The 22,886-nt window shown below is 40.1% G+C and overlaps 1 protein-coding gene across 2 annotated transcripts in view; it reads left to right on the top strand.

Annotated features, from left to right (window-relative positions):
- SLC39A10 (solute carrier family 39 member 10) overlaps positions 1 to 22,886 on the top strand; it is a 90,994-nt gene that overhangs the window by 13,392 nt on the left and 54,716 nt on the right. The window contains exon 2 of one of the 2 annotated variants that reach the window (XM_063162483.1): positions 4,095 to 4,242. The gene's annotated coding sequence lies outside the window, so the exon portion shown is untranslated. Of the gene's footprint in view, positions 1 to 4,094; positions 4,243 to 5,364; positions 5,490 to 22,886 lie in introns of those variants that run through there. The other variant, XM_063162487.1, reaches the window with a different exon arrangement.

The following is a 22,886-nucleotide window of genomic DNA, read 5'->3' as shown; positions in this document are numbered from 1 at the left end:
TGGTGCCCGGGCAGAGCCTCCCTTGCAAGGAGAGGTTCCTGCACACACAGGCACCAGCACGTCACATCACCACAGGCAAAATCACTGCCTCTGCACTGGGGGGAGAAAAAACTGTGAGAATAAAACCGAGGCCAAAAACTGCCTAGAGCCTAAACACTGGCAAGGATTTCACTTTTCTATTTAGAATAGAAAGGAAGGTAGGAAGTCCTATTATGTGCAGGGAAGGAACAAAGTCCTTGGGGCTCATTGGTGAAGTCTATGAATTGAAAAGTACTAATTTAACACAAGGGTAGTAAGTGGAATGATGGCATCTCTTCAAATGAATTCATAAATTAAAAGGTATTTTGCATTTTTAAGGGAACATTTTTGTTGTTTATAAAGAAATTAAGAAAACCAGAAACCTCTGAGTAAGACATTGTAATTGGATTCACAGGTTATCACTGAAAGCTTGTGTTAAATGAAGAAAATAACAGCTACAAAGCTTTTGAGCCTAAACTGAAAACTATAGCAAAGCCAGTTTAGTTTTTGGCAACTCTTCTAAGGACACATTGACTGATCTCTGCCCACATGAAAGAAGAAACTATACTTAGTGCCTTCAATAAATTGAAGCTTTGGATATTCCAAGAAGGTTCAGAGAATATAGGCGAAATGTAGATTCTTAAAAAATTTAGTTCTGCACAATTACTGTGCTCCACACAGTGAATGCTGGATGCTCACTGTATATGGAAGAGAAATCAGACTAGGAGAGCCCTTCTGGCCTTCAAATGGAGATATACCTCAACTACATTTTAGGGGACTCGGGAGCACAGGCATCTGGACAAAACAAGTTTTGCAAGAGTATTATTTTGCATTATAGTTATGTATTTAATAAGACCTCATACTTACCTTTACTGTAAATGAGTATCTGTATCACAGTACCAGGCTGTTTCCCACCTGCTTTTTGTTCCTTTTTACTTCACATTTCTCTTCCTTCATATTCTTTGCTCCAATTGCTTGTCCTTTTCCACTGTAGTGTCCCCAGTGACATTCTTCCAGTCTTTACTTGCATATCACAGTTCATTTTGTTTCCTGTTTCTTTTCACCATCACCATGAAATAGATACCTATCATGTGGCATTTTGCTGCTCTCCCGCACTACTAAACTTATTTTATAGCTGAGAAATTGACACAGGCAATAAACAATTTGCTGGTTTACTTGGGCACCTTTAAAGTATGTCTCACTGCTAAAACCAGAAAAGAGATCTCCTGCCTTACTGCACAAAGCCCAAATTTGAATGTTTTTCTTCTCTTTTACAAAACTGAAATAACTTTATTACTTTTAAATTATTACTTTATAAATTTTAAATATAGCATACTCCCACAGAAAGAAACATCCCCCTTCTTCAGTGAGAGATCTGAAGGACGGCTTTGGCAGGCCTTTCTCTCGTTCCCCATGGCCAGGCAGAGCTGTCAGATTCTCTGCCAGGGTTCAAGTCAGTCAGTGAGCACACTGGCACCACTGCCCCAAAATGGGAGTTCTGTTACAAAACTACACTCTAAATCCACTCCCACCTTTTTCATACACCAGTTGAGTTTCATTTCTGTGGTTTTCTTGTCTGCATTAACTCGTCATGCCGTGCCCCAAATTAGACATCAACCTGGTTTCCAATGCATTCTCTACAGAGGAGGCAGAAGACACAGAAGTGTCTCACAGAACCCACTGATCACGCTGTGATTTATTAAGAAATTATGAAGAAACTGATTTATATTAGTTTTAAAGCTTTGAATTGAACCCTTTGAAAATGGATATAATTGGATTGCATGATATTATAAGCTAGCAGATTTAAAGAAGACTTCTTTAACTTTGGGTAATATTACAAAATATGCTGAAGATATTTATTAAAAAAAATAAATCAGGCAGCCATTTCGCTGTTTGTAAAGGCAAGACAAGCAAGTTAACAACTTTAAAAAGCTGAACTATGACACACCTAGCCAGCTCCATAATCTATTTCGTGAATTAAGCAATTGTTCATATATATGATATTCTCACTACAAGTTTTAAATCATATTTATTCATTGTACAGCAATTCAAAGTGGAAGAACCACTGACTGAAAATATGGAAGCCCTAATCAAAACCATTTGTAGATCATTGGTACTCAAGTAATTTTATCAAGAATTTATCAGTGGGAAAAGGAAATTATCAGATTATCTGGTATTATTTATACCACCACATTTTACCACTTAATCAAATTATAATTAATTTTTTAATCTGAAACATTTATTGCTGAGAATTGACGTGTGTGGGTATTAAATAGGGTCTAGTTTCATAGCAGCGACAGATTTTGTAGTGCACAAGGAACTGTCATGACTTTAAATTAAGCTTTCATGGAATCTAACTTTTCACTTGAGCCTGCACAGGGTCATGATTTTTTTTATGCCTGTATGAAATCACAAAAAGAAAGTAATTTTATTTTGTAAATGAGCATTTATTCCTCTTAAAGCAAATGGTCGACCTTGCTCATTACCACAATTACTGACCTAGCCAGAATTAAATGAACTCTGAATTTAAATATTCTGTAAACAGCAATGAATAAGGGCACATAACAGCAATTTAAATGCATCCATTTTGGTGGTGTGAGTATTATAAAAGAGAGACTTGCTTCATATTAGAAATAATTTCCTGCCCAACTCAGCATCTTTGCATTATCTCCTGTGCTTATTTACTTTTCATATCATTAACACTGCGGCTTTGCCAGATCTTTTTTAAATGATAACATCAGCTTCTGTCAGCCAAGAAACTTATTTGACATAATTGCTTCTCATATTTGAACTTTTTGAAAATTAATGTCGATTTGGCACATTTCTGAGGTGATACTGAGGACTTTCTAGACATCCAGAATTGAAATGTACTTCCAGGAGAGGCACTGGTAAGCAACTCCACCAGCAAATGAAGGTTCCTAACTCAGTTGGTGACACTGACCAACACTAAGCCACCAAGTCCATCCAGGGGACTTCTGAATTCTGTGGAGATAGTCAGGTTCTGTTAAAGTGGAGGCTGGGAACACTGAGGGTTTCTGGAATAAAAGATGGGGAAGAAGGTTCAGCAAGCATTTAGAAGCCTTCAGAAACAACAGCTACTGAATAAAGCTATTATTATGTTACAGTATTGCTATTATGGGACACTGACAGGGATGTGCACTGATTCTTTCTCACCTTCCCTGAACCCACGTTGTACAATCATGGCCAAATGCATCCTGTAGGCAAGTCTGACTGTCTGCTGCGGAAACCTGCCTGTTCCAGCCCAGTTTGAGGGCCATGCTGCTCACTGTACATCCCATAAATTCTGGTTTACAATATCCACTGGCCAAAATCAGGAAATCTAAACATCCCTTCCTGCATTTGCCGCAGGGCAGGTGCAGTTCAGGCTGCTGCTGTAGCAATGTGTAGTCCAGGTCCTGAAACCCAGCTGCTCTGCATTAGTATCAAGGTAGGCTCTTGTTTGGGCACTGTAATCAATGCAAATGCATCCTGGGTAGTTCTGAAAATAGCCATGGATGTGTGGGAGTACAGAGACATTAAAAGCACCCTTCTTAAAGGCATCTGTAAATTAGCTAAGATAAATACAATCAAAATCTAACCTAGAGATTCTCTCTGGGAAGATTTGCCTATGAATGTATTTCATGTTTAGGTCTGCTGAATCCACTACAGAAATTGCATAACTTTCTTTTGGGACCTTATCAGGTGGTCCAAATTTCCTCACAGCTCAGTTGTTGATTCTATAAAATTATTTACATGCTTTAGACATCTTGATGAGAAGCCCAAAGGCAAAAGCTAATGTTCCTAGGCTTTCTATAAACATTAACAGAGAGTGGGGACAGTTACAGGACATGGTTCAGAATAACAGCTAAATTAGGTTCAAAAGGAGCATGAACATTCCTTCTCCCTTCGTGACTCTCAAAATTTTATTTAGATGGCACAGTCCAATACTTAGGAAAGACAGAGGCCTTATGTTATCCCTGAAGTTTCAGAGATGTCCTAGGTACTACAACAGCACTCAAAATATGGTAGCACAAGCCTAGAGCCTTTTATAACTGGCTTATGTTGCTTTTGCACAGGTGGAATCCCAACCTGGCTCCCTCAATCCTGACATCTTCCTGAAATTCTTCTGGAGTTGGTGATCTGAAGAGTCCTGAAACATTGCAACATCTTCAGAGTGGTTTGCAGCAGGAACCCCAGGGGCACAGACCCACTGCAGAGAACCTGGTAGGGAATTTCCACGGGCCATAAATGATCCTCACTCTCTCAACAAACAAAAATCAAGGTCCAACCAACTCAGCCACAGAACAGGTCTGTTGTTCATAATTTAGGGAGCAGGAAAATGCTCCACTGACAATAATTTATGACCTTTGAAAGGACAAATGTCTATGATCCCAGACCTTCTAGCTGTTTTATATGATAAATTCCTTGACAGATTGCTCTGGAAATTTGGTGCTTGGAAACCCAGGGCTCTTGTTTAGGAGAATCCTTTGGGGTATGACAGTGTCCACGCTTTTCTAAGCCTGTCTCATTTTATCCATCATTAAGAAAGGGTCTAATATATTTCATGGCACTGTGTGGCATAATTGCTAGTGGCTTTTTTCCTCTGACTCTTTCAAAATGAAGAATGTTACTCCCATACATCCTCACAGGCTGTGCATCATTAATGACCATCCAGGCCACAGCTGTGTATTTATTTCCATGCATGGTTTCATGCTGTCTCTCTGAAGTCTTTGCTTTTTAAAGTCATTCAGTCTTCTCCTGAAAATGTGAATAAGAGACCAGGTGATTTGCTCCCAAAAATAACCACATTTTGCAAGAAGTCTCCATGCTGTTTTTTTACACACAAGTCTTACCTCTAAGGACAGAAGTACTTTTTTTAAATCCAAGTGTTAAAGCAAGTCAAAGACAGGAAAGTGATTCAACCATGCACTCACATTAGGATGAGATAACTCAATGCTTTCATACTGCAGGATAGCTATTTCATTATCTTTTGCTTGCAAAGGGAAGCAGCAGTTCTGATTAAACACTATTTTATCTGTGCTCTTTGTAAGCATAACTCAGTGAAGATGAAGATGTGATATGGCTGAGTTTTGAGGGCTTGTGCTTAAGAGCCATATATCTTTAAGGCTTGTACCTTACATGGATTCTCTCCTAATTAAGAACACCTGTAGAGGCCTGACCAGACCCTGCGGTTTGCAGCAAAACTGCCGAAGGGCTCTGAAAAGGCAGAAACTTTGTGTTGTCTTTTAACCTAAATTATAACAGGGTTCAAGCCTGTGCCAAGCAGAGTAAAACTATATAATTTATGAGCCATGAGGGCAGCTCTGGGCCCCTCTGAGGTGATTTTTATCAGTGCAGTAGCATAAACAGTTCTCCTTTACTTGAACATTGGGAAGAGGGAGCAGAGGAAGGCCTGCAGTATAAAGGGGATGCAGCCTGTGCCAGGACCTCTGTAGCCCACGGACAGCCAGGTAAGTGTGTTTGCACTGCTCTGCTTTTTGAGCCACAGCTGAGAAAATTGTGCAGTGTGCTGAGGCTGAGTATGGGCTGTGCGCTGTGGGACTGCAGGAGCTGCACTTCAAGGCCAATGATTTGCTTTTTCCTGTTAAAATTTTAAGCTTGTTACAGAGTATCTACTTTGATTCATTGTCTGCCTTTGTCTTGGAAGGCTCAGTTATGCCAAACCTCACCAGTGGTGTAGTAGAACTACCCACAGTATTACAAACTGCACTTGGCTGTAATGATGGGTTTGGGGCCTTGCTCTCTCTGGGTTTTGAAGTCGTATTCCTATGAGCAATGAGGTGTTACTTAAGGACTGGGCCTTGAGTCAAGTGCAAAACTATTAGATATAAGGAGAACATGTAAAGAATTAATTTTTTTTTTGCTATGTATTAATAATGTAATTATGTATAAACCATAAATGTTAGTTTGTCAAAATGACAGTATAGAACAGAACTCAATCTATTCATGTTTTCTCTCAGGGTTTGAGGGGCTTTAGGGCATTTAGATAATAAGATATTACTGCAGCTTTGCGTTCTTTTCAGCAAATAGTACGCACAAAGTGGGAATAGCCTAAAAATATCAGTTAACTGGAAACAGAACTAAGGCAGTGTCCAGCTGACCCACCTCCAGAAACAACAGACAGGCTCCAGGGACTTCTGGCTTTTGTTTCTGTCTCAGAAGGTTTGGGTTTTGTGGTGTGGAGGTTGGGAGGGAGGAAGGGGGGGTTTTGTTTGGTTTAAACTGACATTTTTAATCTAATCTTTATAGGAAAAGGGACACCTTGAAAATCTTAGTGCTATGTTTCCTTATTGCATATCTCCAGCAAGAATAAAGCCTTTGTTGGTATTGGTTCCTGATGATTAAAACAGCTGCAGTTGGTGTCTTAATTAAAAAAAAAAAAACACCTTTGAAGTTGCTCTAATTTTTATTTTCTCTGTAATGTTACATGCAGATTGCTGCAGAAGGAGAGCTGGGGAGGTACATTTCAGACTCAGCTTGCCATCGGCAGCAGAAGGGAACTTGTTATCTAAAAGCTTTTTCTTGATGAAAAGCTAGAGCTCTGCCCTTGTTAAGCACTGTCAGTTGGTGCAGCTCTCCTGTGCTGCCCAGTCATACCCCATTAAGTCTGGGATAAGAAGCATTTCTTGCTAAAAGATTAAGAGGGAGACTCCTAGAAATGTTTTACAATGTTATATAAGAACAGAGCCTGGTTGTAGGCTGTCCTTGGACTTGGAACAACCAGGGTCACAGTTCCAGCCTGAACATGAGCTCAATGCTCTCATCTTGAAGTTGGTCTAAACTTTAAGCCATTATAGTCTATGATTACCTCTGTAGTTTAGATTGGCACAGTCTCAAAGGAAGGTATGTCCCTGCATCTGGAAAAAAAGTGGATGCAGCCAATGGCCTTCTAAAGCAACTGCAAGAAAACTCTACAACAGCTTGAGGCATCGTGTGTAGGTTGTTTAATTTCTTCAGCATAATTATCCTTCTAATAGGTGTGTGCTAGTACCATAATCCTCCTTTCAGGATTCCGCTAGAAGACTTCATGCTTGGCTAGTTCAGGCCAATAACTTCCATGGGATCTGTACTGTTCTTCTTTTGCAAATTTAATGTAATAGGTTTGTACTGTAAACAGAAGATCAAGGTCAGATTTCTCTTGTAGGACTGAGCATCAAAAAAAGTTAATAGTTTTTAATTATCAACTTGCAATATATGAAGTAGTTTATTAAGTGATGCTGATAGCATTGCTCATAGTGTGATTGAATAATATCATAATGTTATACAAACAACATATCTTCAAAATATGCATTATTGACAGAGCCCAGCAGGTTGTGTATAAGGGTTTTGTATAGGTTGCTTTGTATAGGTCTTCATTAACCAGGCAAATCTGCTGGTCCATTCCCAGGGCAGGTGTGGCTCAGGAGCATTCCATACTCATCCAGCTGCCTACTGTCTGCCTGGACACTGCGCATTTCAGGATTACTGGGTTTTTACTCACATAATTTTTGCCTGACAGCTGTGGTGGTCCTAGTGTTGAGAAACACATAGATCTCTCTAAATAGCCTCTTCTCAGCTGATTTTCTGTACTATTTGCCTTTAAGACTCAGTGGTGTTCAGAGAATTGGTTTGGAGCCATTCATAACTAAGGTAACTATCTACTGATCTCTACCAAGATGTTCTGAGCATTTTACACTTGAACAAAGCCTCTTCAAAAGGCTCTGTGTGCCTGAAGTCAGATCACTGTGTGGAGCAGTTCTTGTCATTGGACTGGACAGTGGAAGTCAGCCAAAATCTTTCCCTTCCTTCCAAAGCTTCTGTTGGGTGTCCTCTGTCTTGACTTGGTGCTGGGGGCACTGTGTGTATCTTGTTGCTGTGCCTGTTCCCCAGATCAAACAGAATTAGCAGCTCATCAAAATGAGCAAACAAGCTCAGAGAGCCGATAGGAGACCTCCCACCAGGATGTGTGCTGTAGAGAGCATTCATTCCGTAATGTGAATGGGCTGCACTCGAATGAGAAGATAATGTCTGTCTCAGATGAGTGCAGTGTGTTGCTGAGTGCAGAGATAAGCCTGCTCTGGAGCAAAGCAGGGCATGTGAGGCAGCTGCTGAAAGACTGCTGGGAGCAGACATCAGGCAGGTATCTTCACACAAGCAAGGTCCCTGCAAGCAAAAGTAGTGCCATGACCTAAAAGGCCAAGAAGCCATGCTGAAAATAGATGGATCTGTGAATCATCAGCCTGAACCAGCCTACACTCTGAGGCAGGAAGGGCAGTGGGAAACCTGAGAGTTGTGTGCTTTGCACTGCTTGTCTGTAAGGCCTTCAGGGGAGGGGATCACTTTCTGGGATGGTGGAAGATCACACAGGAAGCTTAACAGTCACTTTGAACAATTCCAATTACGGTCCAACCACACTTCAGTCAGTTCTAGTGGCACAGCAGGTGGGAACAGTACAGCAGGGAGTTTGGGGAGGTCCATGAGGAAATGTCTGTTTTACTAGAAAAGAAGCACAGCAAAAATTGTAATCCTTATCTTCACTATCATCACCACCATCTGCACTCTAGAGAGCACCTGGAAAAGCATATTCGCTCATCCCATCACTTCTGGTGGACTTGGCAGCATCAGATGCGTGGTTGAATTCAATCTTAAATGTCTTTTCCAACCTAAATGATTCTAGAAGATGATCTGGATACTTCTATAAAGATAATATTCCTATCTAGCTACACAACTGGCCACAATCACAGCAGGTAAGAGTGGAAGATCAGGAAATGGCAGCATGGTTACCAGAGAAGGCTCAGTGCATCTTCTGTTGGATTTTTGTACCCTGTTTAATCCTTAAACAAATGAGATTAAATACAGCAGTGGTTTTTAGCTAAGATAATTTCTTGGATGGCAGAAGGAAAAGCACCATTAGGAAGGTGCATGAAATCAGGACAGGCTGCTAGAACAGAGCAATGTCTACTGTTGATGCTGCTGCTCACTGAGCCTCTAAGGCAAAGGGAGATCTGTAGGATATCAGAGGATAACTGGGATTATATATGTTCCTAGCCTCAAAATCTGGGGAAAGAAGGCAGGAAATATTTGGGGTTATGGAGGGAGGCAAATCTACTTTGTACAGGAATGGCATGTTTGAAGAATAAGCCAAAAATGGTGTTATCAGGTGTGGAATACATGGCACCAGGAGGCATAGCTTTGTATAGCTTCGCATACCTTTGGGTTTTCTTCAAAAGAAAACAATGGATAGCTGTCTCCTGGGTAACAGGAGAGGGGGAAATGGTGCCACAAGGACTAAAAATAATCAAATCCAAAGTATGGATTCTGGCCATGCCCATTGAATTCTCAATAAGCCAGAAATAATCAGGGCTTAGGTGACAATCTTATTTAGGGGACAGGGTTTGTTTATGCTCTTAGAACTGGCTTCAAATGTAGCTGGGTGACTGCACTGAAAGGCCTAGGAAAATTGAGAAAAACTAATTGTACTCTCTGTAAAACTTCTGTTATACTTAAGACAAACATCTAAATTTTGAAAAAATTCTACAGATGTCTTCTCTCCTTTACTTGGGCATTTCTTTTATAAAGATGCTACAACCCTTTCTCTTCATCACAATAGAAGCTTAACCCTGCAAAATTTCTTTACTCATTTTCCCTTTCAGCTCACCATAAAATTCCATGTGTTTGATGTAGCTAGTGTGTTTTATGGGATCAGAGCCACACCTTGCTAGTAACTTTAATCTCTCAAACTCTTTGAAACACTGTGGTCTATGTTCCTTGGATGTTTCCATTGATGAACATTGCTTATTCACACTCAGCTTCAGCACAGTTCAGCTAGAGCTGCTGTGGTTTTTTTCCCATTATGCAAGTGAAATGTCAGTGTGCTTCACTAAATGTTAGTATGGTTTATGATTTCTTTTTAATCTGTGTTAATTTGGGGGCTACTTGGCATTAATACATAGCTTGAAAAAGAGAATTAGTGACTCAAATATTGTTGCCAGGTTTCAGTGGTTTACTTTTACCCATACGAAGCATGAAGCAATTAATTCAAGGTCTTATGTGTGGCAAAACAAAACAACCTCTCAGATGTGGCTTACATTTGTTTGAGAAAAACTTTCATTGGAAATGGGGAGTTTGAAAGAAAGAAGAAGAGAATATTTATAAACAATAATTGTATGACAAAATGCTTCTGTGTAAGAAAAGGCTAAAGTTAGCATTTGCCAGACTGAGCTGTGTTGTGGGTCTTCTCAAGCAGAGGTAAACCATTTGATAAGTGAAATGAAAGATCTTGCACAAGTTGTCTACAGTCCTTACATGTGTGTTTTTATAACAGCTTTCTAAGAACTACTTTTTTTTTTCCAATGAGATATTTTTCTCCATTTGAGAACATTTGATAGACATGTGTCAGGTGAAAATTTGTCATTGAAACTGGTGCCAGGTATTGTACAGATGAATTACATGCAAACAGGGGCTCTACAGCCTATGGCCACCCACGCTGAAAGTGACTGTCCCTTTAGTGGGGATAGAAAGCCACAGAGCACCTGCTGTGCTGGGAACATCTGATGAGCCATAGCAGTGTGAAGGGCTAAACTGGAATGCTGGGGGTTTTCTCATGCTGCAAAATGGAACAAACTCACTGGAAAACAATAGAAAAGAAAACAAGATCTGATTTTATATTTTTTTAGCTCTGTGGCATCTAAATATGTTGTGTATTTATAATTATGCAAGCCAGAATAACCCAACTACAGAAAAATGTCCAAAATGTTGGATTACATAGGACAGCAATTATTTGCATACCTGGGTCAGGTACTGTAGGGGGATAGAATATAAGAAAATATAGATAGTGTAGAAAGTAATCTCACCCCTAAGGAGTTGCAGCTGGGCCAATTATCAAACATTAGGAACAGGCCTGACTTTACCAGGCCACAGCTGTAAGCAATGAGAAGCAGAGTGCTATAAAAGAGTGGGGTGGCTGGGTGAGAGGGGAGCTGGAGTCAGTTGGCTGCTTTGTGAAGGAGGAGGAGTCAGTGCTCTGAGGAGAAGCCCACAAGAAGCACCAAGAAGGTATGGAACGCCTGCAATAAGATGGTAACAGGTACCATACCTTAGGCTTCCTCCCCTTCTTTTGTGAAATCCCTAAACTTTGCCTGAGACCATGCTGACAGATGAAGGGTGAGTTCTGTAAATATTCCTGAGCCAAATCACATCAGCCTGAAGTGCATTTTTTAATAGGTCAAGATGCCCTGTCGAAATGCAGATAGATTGGCCAATGACCAGTGCAAAAAGCCAGGGCTGGGTCGCCACATAGAAACTCTGGAAAAGTTTTCCTCTCTGCTTGATGCCACTCCTTGCTGAAAATCAGGATGAACTCTGTGTGACAACATATAAAACAACAGATCACCAAATTACTTGAAATAAACAAAAGTTTTGATGACACAGGTTGCTTTAAAAATATACCTGTGCCTTCAATACAAGTGCAGCTCTCACATACTCTCTATCTGTCCAGGTGCATATTCCAACCTCATAAGAGACTGAAGGGGAATTGGGTTTTTCTTCTTAGAAATTTGTAGGAATTAAGACAGAAAATGTTTGAACAATATCCTTGTTCTTACTGGAACATTTCTTAATGGTGATAGTTCAGAGAAATCTTAGCAGAGTGTATTCAGGAGTGTAAAATGAATCCAGGTAAAATAGCTTTTGCAAAGAAGGTAGCAAATGTTTTTGGATTTTCTGTCATGAGGCATGCTTTCAAATCTTTGTAGGGGAAATCAAAGAGACTGGAGGGAAAGAACCACCAGCCAAATACTTTTGGTGTTTATAACAGGTGTGCAGAAGGTACATAATTGGCTACAGCCTTTGCAAGTTTCATTAGAATGCAAAGACAAGGGCCTAAAATTACTAATGTTTTTAGAATTATATAGCCTCATCTGTCACAGTTTCGGAGACAATAGACACTTTTAACCATTTTGGTGGGAGAGCTTTTAAATTTAGTGAAGTTCCCAAAGTTGTTGTATGAGCAGGGAAGAGAGTTCCTATAGTGAGTGCTAGAGAAGTTGTCCATGGATATGTTTGGTGTTGCCCAGGCTGGTCCTAATGAGGTTTGAGAAAAGCTGCAGGGGCTTCAACCAACAAGCACAGTGTGCCACAAGAAACATGGGAAAGTAGAGTAGAAGTAGCTGAAGATGTGAGTCTGAGGGTAAGAATATGGCTTCTGTTCTCCCAGCAGGATTGTTCTATGCTGATAATGGAGTAATTTTTAAACCAGCTTTTTGCAACAGCTCACTAAAGAGCTGTTCTCCTCTCCTAACTGTTCTACTATTATTTAACAAAGTGAAATCTCACTCTTCTTCTTCTGCATGAAGCAATAGACCTGGCTTTCTTATAGTCTGCCTGCACCACACTTTCTTCTTTAATATACATCACCCAAAGCTCATCTATGTGATTCCCCAAAACCCCTTGCCTACCTTCATGTCACCTATTATCATAATCTCATTTGAAATGATTGGTCTCTGTAGTTAAACTTTATTTTTATCCCCTTAGGGATCTTATCTGTCCTACACTTGTGGCCCCATTTCCTCTTCTGGTGAGCCCCTGGAGTGCTTTATGCCTTTCCATGGAACTGTTTACAAGCTGCTCTTGAGGGCACAGCTGTCACTATAAGACTAAAACTGAATCCAAAATCAACTAAATATAGCTGCTCCACAGGGAACCATCTTTACTGATAAGGCCAATAAATTACAGGAAAAAATAGAGATCTAGAACATAAGTCCTGTACAGCCAAGACCTGAACAATGGCTAAAACAAAACAAGGTTCAATAGAGCCAGGGAAAAACCCAACGATGTGCAAACAAAGCAGCGCAGTTCAGGCAGCCTTGCCTTCCCTCCTGCCTAGGTGAGATGCAGTCTGGGCCTTTCCCTGCTGCCCAAAAGGCAGGATTACTGCTGTGTGCACACTGGGGGTCACAAGGAAGTCAGGGCTAGAGTCAGTAATGTGCCACACCAAATCCACCACTAGCTGTGCCAATAATGGCTGTGCCAGTAATGGCAAAGCAATCCCACAACTCCTTAATTCTTGATTTGAAACTGGGGTCCTGTGATGAAGTAAACTCTATAGTTTCCCCCTGTTTAATGGGATTTGATGGAGGCAGGAGAACAGTAAATGAAGAGCCAGCTTTATTTCTGTAGCTGCCATTTTCAAACATTTTGGAAATGAAAGCCCTGAAATTACTCTGGTGAGTTGTGGAAGTCCAAAGAACAGAAAAGGGACTGTAATAAAGGTGCTAGGGAAGAACAACAAGCTTCAAGATGCCATGAGGCCCACAGTTCCAATACTGACTCGGGATAGCAGAGGTTTAATTACTATGTTTAACTTTATAAGTAGGTGCTCATTTATTTGCATATTGTTGATATTAGGGTAAGATTTAGAAGATAAGAGCATTACCCATTGTGCCGTTCTCTGTTAGGCTGCAGAGTGAGAAGGATGCTGGGGTTGGATATCATTTTACATTCCTCTTAATGAGTGTAGAGATAACTCATATATTTTTAAGTCATGAATATCATGGAAATAAGATTTTTCCACAAAAAAAAAAAAAAAAAAGACAGCAGGAGAACTTGCAGACTCATTTTCTACAGTTTTGCATGAGACCTAGCTAGTACAAGGGTTGTTCCCAAAATTATAAGTCAAGTACCTTTCTGCTTGACCTTCTGCTTTAAAACCAAAAATCTTTTTCCTCCTCCTCCTGAATGTCATACAATGTTATGAGTTGTTAAGATTGGAAAGGACCTTTAAGATCATCAAGTCCAACTATTATAGAAAAATAATATTCAAGAATTTAGGGAAAATGGACAGGCTGCTCCCATATTCAGTGTCTGCCCTGATCCAGAATTAGCTCCACTAGGAATGTCCGTTTCTTCCCCTTTCTAGTTTGAAGAGCTGTCAATAGAGCCAATAAGTGCTAGGAAGTCTAAGAAAGCTGGGCACAATCAGCAAGTGTAAACCTATACCACAGCCAGATACTTAGATGCTGGGGCAGGAGGGTCAAAATAGCATTTGTGAGCTTCTATCAAAAGCTTTTAACTTGGCCAAACTTGGATGGATTTTTTCTTCTCTTGAAACAGCACAGGATCCCTCCTTGACATGTTTCTCTCATTCTGTTTTGTACATACAGTCTGCTCTGTGAGACATAGAAAATTGTTGCCATAATTCTTGGTAAATAGCTAGAACTGGCAAAGCCTTACACACATACTCACCCACGCTCTTAAAAATAAAAGTCCAAACTCAGCCATGTACTGGGCATGGAATGTTCAAGCCCAAATGATAAATAATTATGTGCCTTGTGAGAGAGGAGTGATGAGCAAGAACATTAATATATTTTAATACAGAAACTTTGACATTAACCATTTCAGATTAGGCTTTAGCTGTTGTGTTCGCTTACTGGTTATGAGACTGGTTAAGTGAGAGGGACAAATGAGATTTTATTCTTGGAAGGTTTGCATCTCAGCATCTGAAATGCAGGATGCTTTTAAAGAGTATTTAGTATATACTGGAAAATAGTACAAAACACTGTATCTGTTTCTCTGTAACTTCATATCAAATATTATTAATCTTGTGAAATAGTAATAATAAGATTTTATGTCCTTTGTTTTGGTTCATCAACATTAATAAAATGTATGTAGGTCAAACTAGATTTTCATTGACAATTGCATAACCTTATAGAGTTGCTAGTGGCTTAAAATAAGCAATTATCCTCCCAGCCTCTTTTTTTTTTTTTTTCCCTATTAATGAAGACCTAGGAAAAAAGCAAGTTTTCAGCATATTCTTGGCTGGACTTTTAGAGATGACAAGATAAAAGTAGCAAAAACTCTTAACATTAGTAAAGGAAGCTATTAATCTACCAGGCCACAGAATTTAGCAAATGAGTGAGCTGAATATAAAGGTGAAAGAAATCTGGTGTACTAGATCCTCTGAAATGTGGTGCTGCTGGAAATGGTGCAAAGGTAGTGGAGATGGTGAATAATTAGACATTATTAAGGTATAATATCTTTGTGTTTTAGAAGTGAAAACACAGAGGCAGGAATCAGTTGGAACTACTGTACTGGGTATATATTCCTGTGGTTAATCAATAATTGTTTTTCCTGATGGAGTCTCCAGAGGTAATCCTGCTGGTCTGCACAGCACCCTGTGCACAGTAACAGTGAGTCTCAAGAGGGCCAGCACACCTTGTGCCCATTTGAATCCTCCAAGTTTTTGTGTTGCTCAGAGAATGTGGCTTCTTATACAGCCTGGCCATCAAGAGAGTACAAAAACTCCCCCCATTACAGTTTGGGAAGTGAATTTTCTGCAGAAATGAAAACAGGATGTAAACTAGCACATGTTCTGCAGCACAAAATGTGCTTCCACTGAAAATCCCCTGTGGGAGTGTACACAGATTTGGGCCAGAGGGAATCTTGATAGATGGAGCAGTTAGTTCCCCTGTCTCTTTCCAGCTTCTCTGTAGGAGAGCAAAGCTTTGAAGGGTTATCTATCATAGCAGATGCAGTGGGGAGGAAAGGAGATGTGGAAAAGATGTTTATTGTAAGAACTGAGTGAACATACGCATTATCTCTAGCACTACAGCATCCCATTTCCTGTATTCAAATATTTATTAACATTACAGCTGAGCCACAGATGTTCAGTTGAAATGTTGGTGTAATGAAATTAGAAGGCTGGAGTCAATAATTTCCCAGTTTACAAGTTTTAGAGAAATAATCAAGGATAGTGGAGAATGAAGACAAAATTGGGCCAATACAAAAGAGAGTATGGGAGTTGCACCCTACAACAACCCAGGAATCTCATGCAGAGCAGGAAAGTACCTTGAAGGTCTTGGGGCTCCTTCTGTTCCAGTGAAGTAATGGAAATGGACATGGAGAAGTATTTAACTCCTTGACCTACAGGTGACTTGAACCTTGCTATTACTTTAGCTAGTGGTGACCTACTGACATGAAGCTCACAAAAGATGTTGCAACATGGTTGTGGCTCAGAGAGAAAACAGATTTCTGAAGCAGGAAGGGAATCATGATCTTCAGGGGTGGCACTGATGGTCAAGGGAAGGACAGACAGCAAAACACAACAGAAAAAGGAGAGAGCACAGGTGTAAGTGACCTGATGATGGTAAAAGCAGCACTCTAGGTGCACCCTAGTCTACATAACTAAACACAGCAGTGGAAGAAATCTTACCAGTGACCAGCTGAAGGAGCAAAAGTCTTCATCAGAGCCTGAAACAACTATAAAAACCAGAGCAGTTGAAAGTAATGTGTTGGCATGTGTGAAATCTTGAATTGTTCCTTCATTTTCCACCCCCATCAGTCAGATTCCTTTTCTTCTGGTCTTGCTTGCCCTCTCTCCTCTTCCCAGTAGAATTCCTTTGTGGTCACAAATAATTAGTCAAGCTTCCTTAGTATCAGTTCTCTCATTATCTGATCTTTTAATCTTGCAGCTGAGAAATTATAGCATGGCAGGATATCATATGTGTATGGCTTCTTCTTGTCATGGTTTGGGGGGCTTGAAGTTTTTTATGGCCTTGGTTTTTAGGTTGGGTTTTTTTTAATACAAGGCACATGCAGATTATCCTGTCTCACATTAGTTCTGCTCAGTCCAAACCAAAATATTCAGCACTAGATAGAGTGGCCTGATCTGAACACTGATGCATGCAACTGGCTTTTGATTCATTGTCAGTGTAACTGAGGAGAACAAGCTCCTCTCCAGAGATGTATGTTTAGATCATTAGCATCTAGACAAGCCAGCTGGGATCAGCTCACTCTTTCTCTAAATACTATGCTCTATACAAAGCAGGACCATAAAACCTTTGCAATATGGAGATTAAAGACAATCAGCCCTTAATTAATGTGTTGGGGAGCAGGCTGCAAGTTGAAAATCTGAAACATGAGAAAGCAAGTCTTTGTTCACAGACTGGCTGAACTGTGGTTTCAGCGCACAGCAAAATTACAATCTTTTACAAATAGCTGTCTGCCAAATGAGTCACAGTAATATCTGCACTGACACTTTTTATCTGGCCATGTAGTCAGGTAATGCAGCTTAGACAGAATCTCTGTGGAAAAAAAACATACTGTGTCTTGGAAGAAATCTGCTTCCATTTAGAAACACAGATAGCATCAAGGAAACTGAATTGACAAATTGTTTTATTGACTTTTCAATGTAAAACTCAAATGAGAACTGAGAGTCCTAGAGCATTAGAGAAATAAATTCTGGTGGTTTTTTTACTGAAACATGGGACGCATTGTGGCAGCACCTCAAGCACAGGCTCTGAAGATTCCCAAGATACAGTATGAGTTTTATGGTCAGAACAGGTGTACAGGGAGAAGTGAAAGTAACCTCTTAAGCTGAAAACGCCTAACTAGATGAAGTTCATTTCACTGCTTCTCTCTGCAGTGAACAAGGCACACACCATTTTACACTCCATGTTACCAACTTGGGGCTTTTAGAGAAATGGCGTGTGCAAGAGACTGGGTAGTGAAAATCCAGCACATTTAGTTGGGGAACAGGTGGGCAGAAACTTCAGTCCATAGGCTTTGAAGAGTTCCATGCATGCTTCATTTTATGCAGATAAATCATCTTGTTTACTTCACTGAGTACCTCCTATGTAAAGCTCTGTAAATCTGTGTGTGCAAGTAAAATGCCTTCTGCTGATCCTGCAGGGACTGTCTGCCCCTGTTGTAGGGCAAAGCTGCCTGCAAGCCTGCATCGCTGCCTTTAATCCTCTGTGTGTGTGTGCGCGTTGCTTTGTGACAGCACTGCAGCCCTGTGAGCATTCCAAAGCATTTATCCACTTCTGAGAACACTGTACTGCTGACCTAATGGTAAGCACACAGAAATGTGGAGAAATGAGCTGCTGAACTACAGGTTAAAAGATTTAATAAACAGGAATTTTCACAGTCAAGTTGCAATAAATATTGTGGGTCTTCAGTAACAGCAGATTGAATCTTACTGTGGTGTGAAACCTAACTGCAGTGTATTTTAAAATATCATGAGGTACCATCAGCAGTAATTCTTGCTAAAGTTGCACTGGAAGAGGTGAATAAAGTTTAGTAATTGGGCCTTTACTCAAAATGTAAACATATGATTTAACAGATTGATGGAACAGATTATAGACATAAATAAACCTGGATCATGTTACTTGTTTAGAATATTAACTGAGGCTAACAAATGCTGCATGAAGAAAAAGAAATTGCCTAGGATTCCACTGTCAGCAGTTTAAAATGCATTCACTGCTAATCTTGTGACAAGCATACAACCAACCCCAGCTGGACCTGGGGCTCTCAATTGTGTTGGCATTGTGATTGTTGGAAACTGAATTCCAGGCCCATCTCCCTGCTGCTGCCATGCCATAAAGGAGCAATTTTTATATCAAACTCATAAAGCATTTGTCATCCTCTAGATGTTCAAGAATTTTAGCAAGTGATGTGTCAGTTTAGAACATCAGGATGAATAAGGTATGAGCTGGGAAAGAAATAAACTTTAAAATGCCTTCTAGCTTTTTGACTCCAAAGGACTTGAAGCAAGGAAACAACAACAATCACATCCTGTTTTGTCACTTAGTCATGTCAAGTGCCAGTAGCCATTTCCATTCCTTCAGCCTTTCTGTCCATATTCCCAGCTGTTCCCATCATTAATTAAGCCAAACATGCTGGCTCTATTTAGAACCTCTGTAGTTATAATTCAGCTCTTAGTACCAGTAATTAATCATACCTTCTTGAAATTCATCTCTCCACTGGAAATGGCATTGCTAACCAGACTTTGCTTTTAATTTTTGCTCTTATCTCTTTCTATATCTATTTGATTTGTTTTATGAGTAGCAATACTTTATGGATATGGGCTGAAAAGTAAAAATAATTTTAAGTGTCGGGCAGAAGAATTTAATTCAAGGAACTGAATTTTCAAATTTAACTAGTGATGGATCATAAGGGTTTTGTGGGTTTTTTCCTTGTTCGAAGTATTAAAATGCTCCATAATATTTGGTTCATTTCTCTGTTTCACAGATAATGTTTTATCAAGAAAAGGTAAGAGATAAAATAGTTTACAAAAGTAAAATTACCAACTGTTAGAACTGTGTGTTTAGAATTGCTATTATCTGTACAGCAAAGTGGGAAACACTGAGGGACTAGATTTTAAATTAACTACCTGAGCCATGTGATCTAGCAAAGCCTCCAAAATATGAAAAGTATGCTTAATCTGGTAATAACTTTTTTGATCTCTTACTACCAAAGCAACATAATTAGTGTTGATTTCTGGAAAGTTTCTCCCTGAAATCCACTTAACTTTACTCTCAATAACATGCACAAATCCTCCCTTAAACGTGTATAGCAAATGTTAAGGCTGAGATTTTTGAGTCCAGTAAAGCTCAGATGCCCAATGCCTACTGAAACCTAGTTGCAACAAATGGACTTTCACAAAAGGCCTAGCCCAACATGCTGTTTTCCAGTACTTCAATTAAAGACACATTTTGACTTGACTGTGGCTGTAACTGCAATGACAGGAAGCAGTGATGTTTAAAACAGAACTCAATAATTTATTGTCAGCATTACATCTTCCTGACACCTTGAAGTTCCTCTTGTCCTGCACCCCTCATCTGCTGCAGCAAAAGGATCAATGCAGAGAGCGGCACCTCCAGCCTTGTGCCCTTCTCCCTGCAACTGAGGTTATTAAGTTCTTCTCAAACTACAGTGAACTTGGCAGGGGGCAGCTTTCCATACTCAGCATCAGAATATCTCCTGTTGTACCATACTTCTATCTAGGCCTGCCAAGGGTAGAGGTTTTGGGTTGGGATGGGGTTTTTGCGCTCAGCTTGGCAGTCATGGTGTGTTATTGGTACTGCAGAGAAGAGATAACAATGGTTAGTCAGTGTTTGAACACCTCAGTCATGTCATTAACTCACATCATTAGCTTGCTTCTCTAGCTGGTGTGAGGGAAAGGTTTCCCTTGCAGTCTTTATCCAGCCTCTGTTTTGGAGTTACTGTGTAGTGCTGTGATACTGATGCCTCTTACTTAACTTATTCTGCCATTCCTAGTTTTTCTATGGTGGAATTTTTTGGAGTTGGTTTCCTTTTTTTTCCTTAGTGATGCTGGCTTGCTCTCAGCTTTGTTGATGGCCTGTAATTAACTGTAGGTTTTCACTAGCTTTATATGGACCTACAGTTAGCTTGGACTCTTAACATCATAATTCAAAGTATTCTATCCTTAGCTCTCCTAATAGCTTCTCATAAATGAATTCATGTATATGTCACTTAATAATTATACATAATATATATTGAGTAAACCTGGCAGTATAGCCACTCACAGCTTCTTCTAGACTCTCCAATGAAAACAGCTTTATTCTTTGTAATTTTGAGGGTGTGGTTTGGAGGTTTTGAGTTGGGTTTTTGGTTTCGGTTATGTTTCAGTTTTGTTGGTTTGGGTTTTTTAAATGATCCTGCTAATCTGTTGTTGTTAAATCCAGATGATGCTGGTACACATGACAGCCACTGAATGTTAGTGAAGCCATTTCTCTGTTCTTATTTTACTTTGTTTCAGTCCAACACCACAATAAGCTGGTAGTTTTCCCACTTATGATCACAGATGCAGAGAGTTAAGGCAATACCTCCATATTTTCCCCCTGCACTTGGGTCCAATTTGCAGGTACTTTCCACACAGTTAATGATGCCCAGTTCTGAGCTGAATGCTTCTCTTCAACCCAGCATTCAGGGCAACAGTTTTAAAGCCTCCAGCACCAAAGAAATCATGTGCATGTTTGTGTGTGACCATCACATGTTTGCTGTCTGGCAACACATCCATATGCCATATTACATCAGTTTTTGTGTTTAAACATCCCACATAAATTCTCACCTAACAATGGTCATGAGCTGTGGAGCTCCCATCCAAAGCTAAGATCAGAACATCTCATAGCTGAAGAGTTACTCAGATTTTGTTTGGACCCATCTCAAAAACGTCCATGCTGCTAAGAGAAATTTTCCACCTTTTTTCTGCTGCCACTCCCCCAGAGCATTTACAGTGTTTGCTTACCTTGGGGCTCAGGAGGGAAGCAGTCTTTCCAGCCAAGCTGCTGTGTTAGCCTTTAATCAGTTGTTGGGAGGAGCCATAGTTAAAACTTTTACTTTTTTCCTAGATTGATGACTTCCTGACTTTCCCTGTTTCTTGCTTACAATCCCAAATGCATGGTTTTGGATCCACTGAAAGGTACAGAGGGCTTTGGAGGCCCACGTAGCAAAGATTAAGGACACTTCAGCAGACTTCGACTTAGAAACTAAAGAGAATAGCAAAGGTTAATCAGGAGACTGCTTTTATCAAAAGTTTTCTAGTCTGTACTGGTGAAAGTCTGAAACATATAAACTGATCAATAGCTTTAAAAGCCAGATGTATCCTCTTGCTTTAAAGCTTTTTCCAAAACAGTCCTTTCCAAAAGCAAAGGATAACTTTGGAAACTGCAGACAAGCTTCCTAGAGTCCCATCCAGTCTGTAGCAGAGTTAGTACTTATTCTATCTTCTTTCTGTTTAGGACATGCTAGAAGGAGATTGAGAGCCTAAAGAAGTTAAATTTCTGCAGAACTGTCAGCATAATTTTCTATGCTCCAACAAGGCACTTTTACTGCCTGTCTTGGACCATAACACTGATTTAGCTCCAGCTGGTTTAGCATGACAAGCAAGACCTTCTCATTGACAGATATTGGGGCTTACTGTAAGAAAATACATACTTCATAAAATAAAGATGATAATCATAAACTTGGGGAAACAGCTGTGGGGGATAATGAAAGATTTCTAAGTGAGTGGAAGAAAATGTCTTTTCCACTGGAAGATATCTTCACTTTTTACCAGAAATTACTGAACTCTTCCCAATCTGTAACCAGAGTAGCCCCAACTCAAATCCATTGCCTGTACCATCCTCTCTGTCCCCTCTATCCAGTCACAGCCAAAGGCAGTGAGGAACAGCTACTAGACCAGTCCTACAGAGGCACATTTGCTCAGCTGCTCTGCCTTCAGCCCCAGTACTGCCCTCAGGATCTCTGCACTATGTTCCAGTATATAACACAGATAAGGCAGCAAATCGTCACACTGCCTCATCTTCAAGTGAAGGCTTTTCCAGTTTAGGACCATTGATTGCTTTGTCTCAAATGTTTGTTTCCTTTGTCCCTTTTTTCCTAACTCAAAAGTTGGAAACATTGTCAGGAATCCATTCCTTCAGAAAAGGACAAGATAAGGTAATATACAGTGCTACTAAATCTAGTGACCTCCATAAACTTCCTATGAACACATGCAGTTTGCAGGAATGCTTTTTAATTCAGCTGATTAAAGAGCATGTAAAAGACAGATAATGCTGAAATTGTGTGTATACATGGGTGTAGATTTTAAGGATGGAAGAGAGCATAAAAAATACTTAAACTATACAAATATTTTAACTAGGCTTTACAAACTACTTTCACTTTGGACCCAGGCCCAGAGTGTAACCATATTATGATTTCTTGGCATGAAACTACAGCTCTGATGGTTTAATTCTTCTGTGAATGACTAACACTTTACCAAAAACTTTGTTTAAACACAGAAGAATGGGTGACCTTCAAACAAATCATTTTTCAGTACCTGAGAACCTGGCTAGGAACAGTGTAGGAAGCACATGGGGCTGGGCATTGTACCTTGAACACCATCCCTTCCTTTTATCCTGCCCCTCGTGCCATCCTCAGGCCCCATCTGATTGGTGTCACTGGAGGGAAGTATCTCCACCTTGCTCTGTGTGAGAACAAAGGGCTTCACTACGTGTTTGCAAACCAGTTTACTTCTTGCAGCCTTTCAAAGTGGTTCACCAGGTGGTGCTTTTCTTGCCAAAAGGGAG

Source organism: Melospiza melodia, chromosome 8 (genome assembly GCF_035770615.1).
Source record: "Melospiza melodia melodia isolate bMelMel2 chromosome 8, bMelMel2.pri, whole genome shotgun sequence".
Lineage (NCBI taxonomy): Eukaryota > Metazoa > Chordata > Aves > Passeriformes > Passerellidae > Melospiza > Melospiza melodia.
Note: the sequence above shows the minus strand (reverse complement) of the source record. Positions and strands in the feature narration are given on the sequence as shown.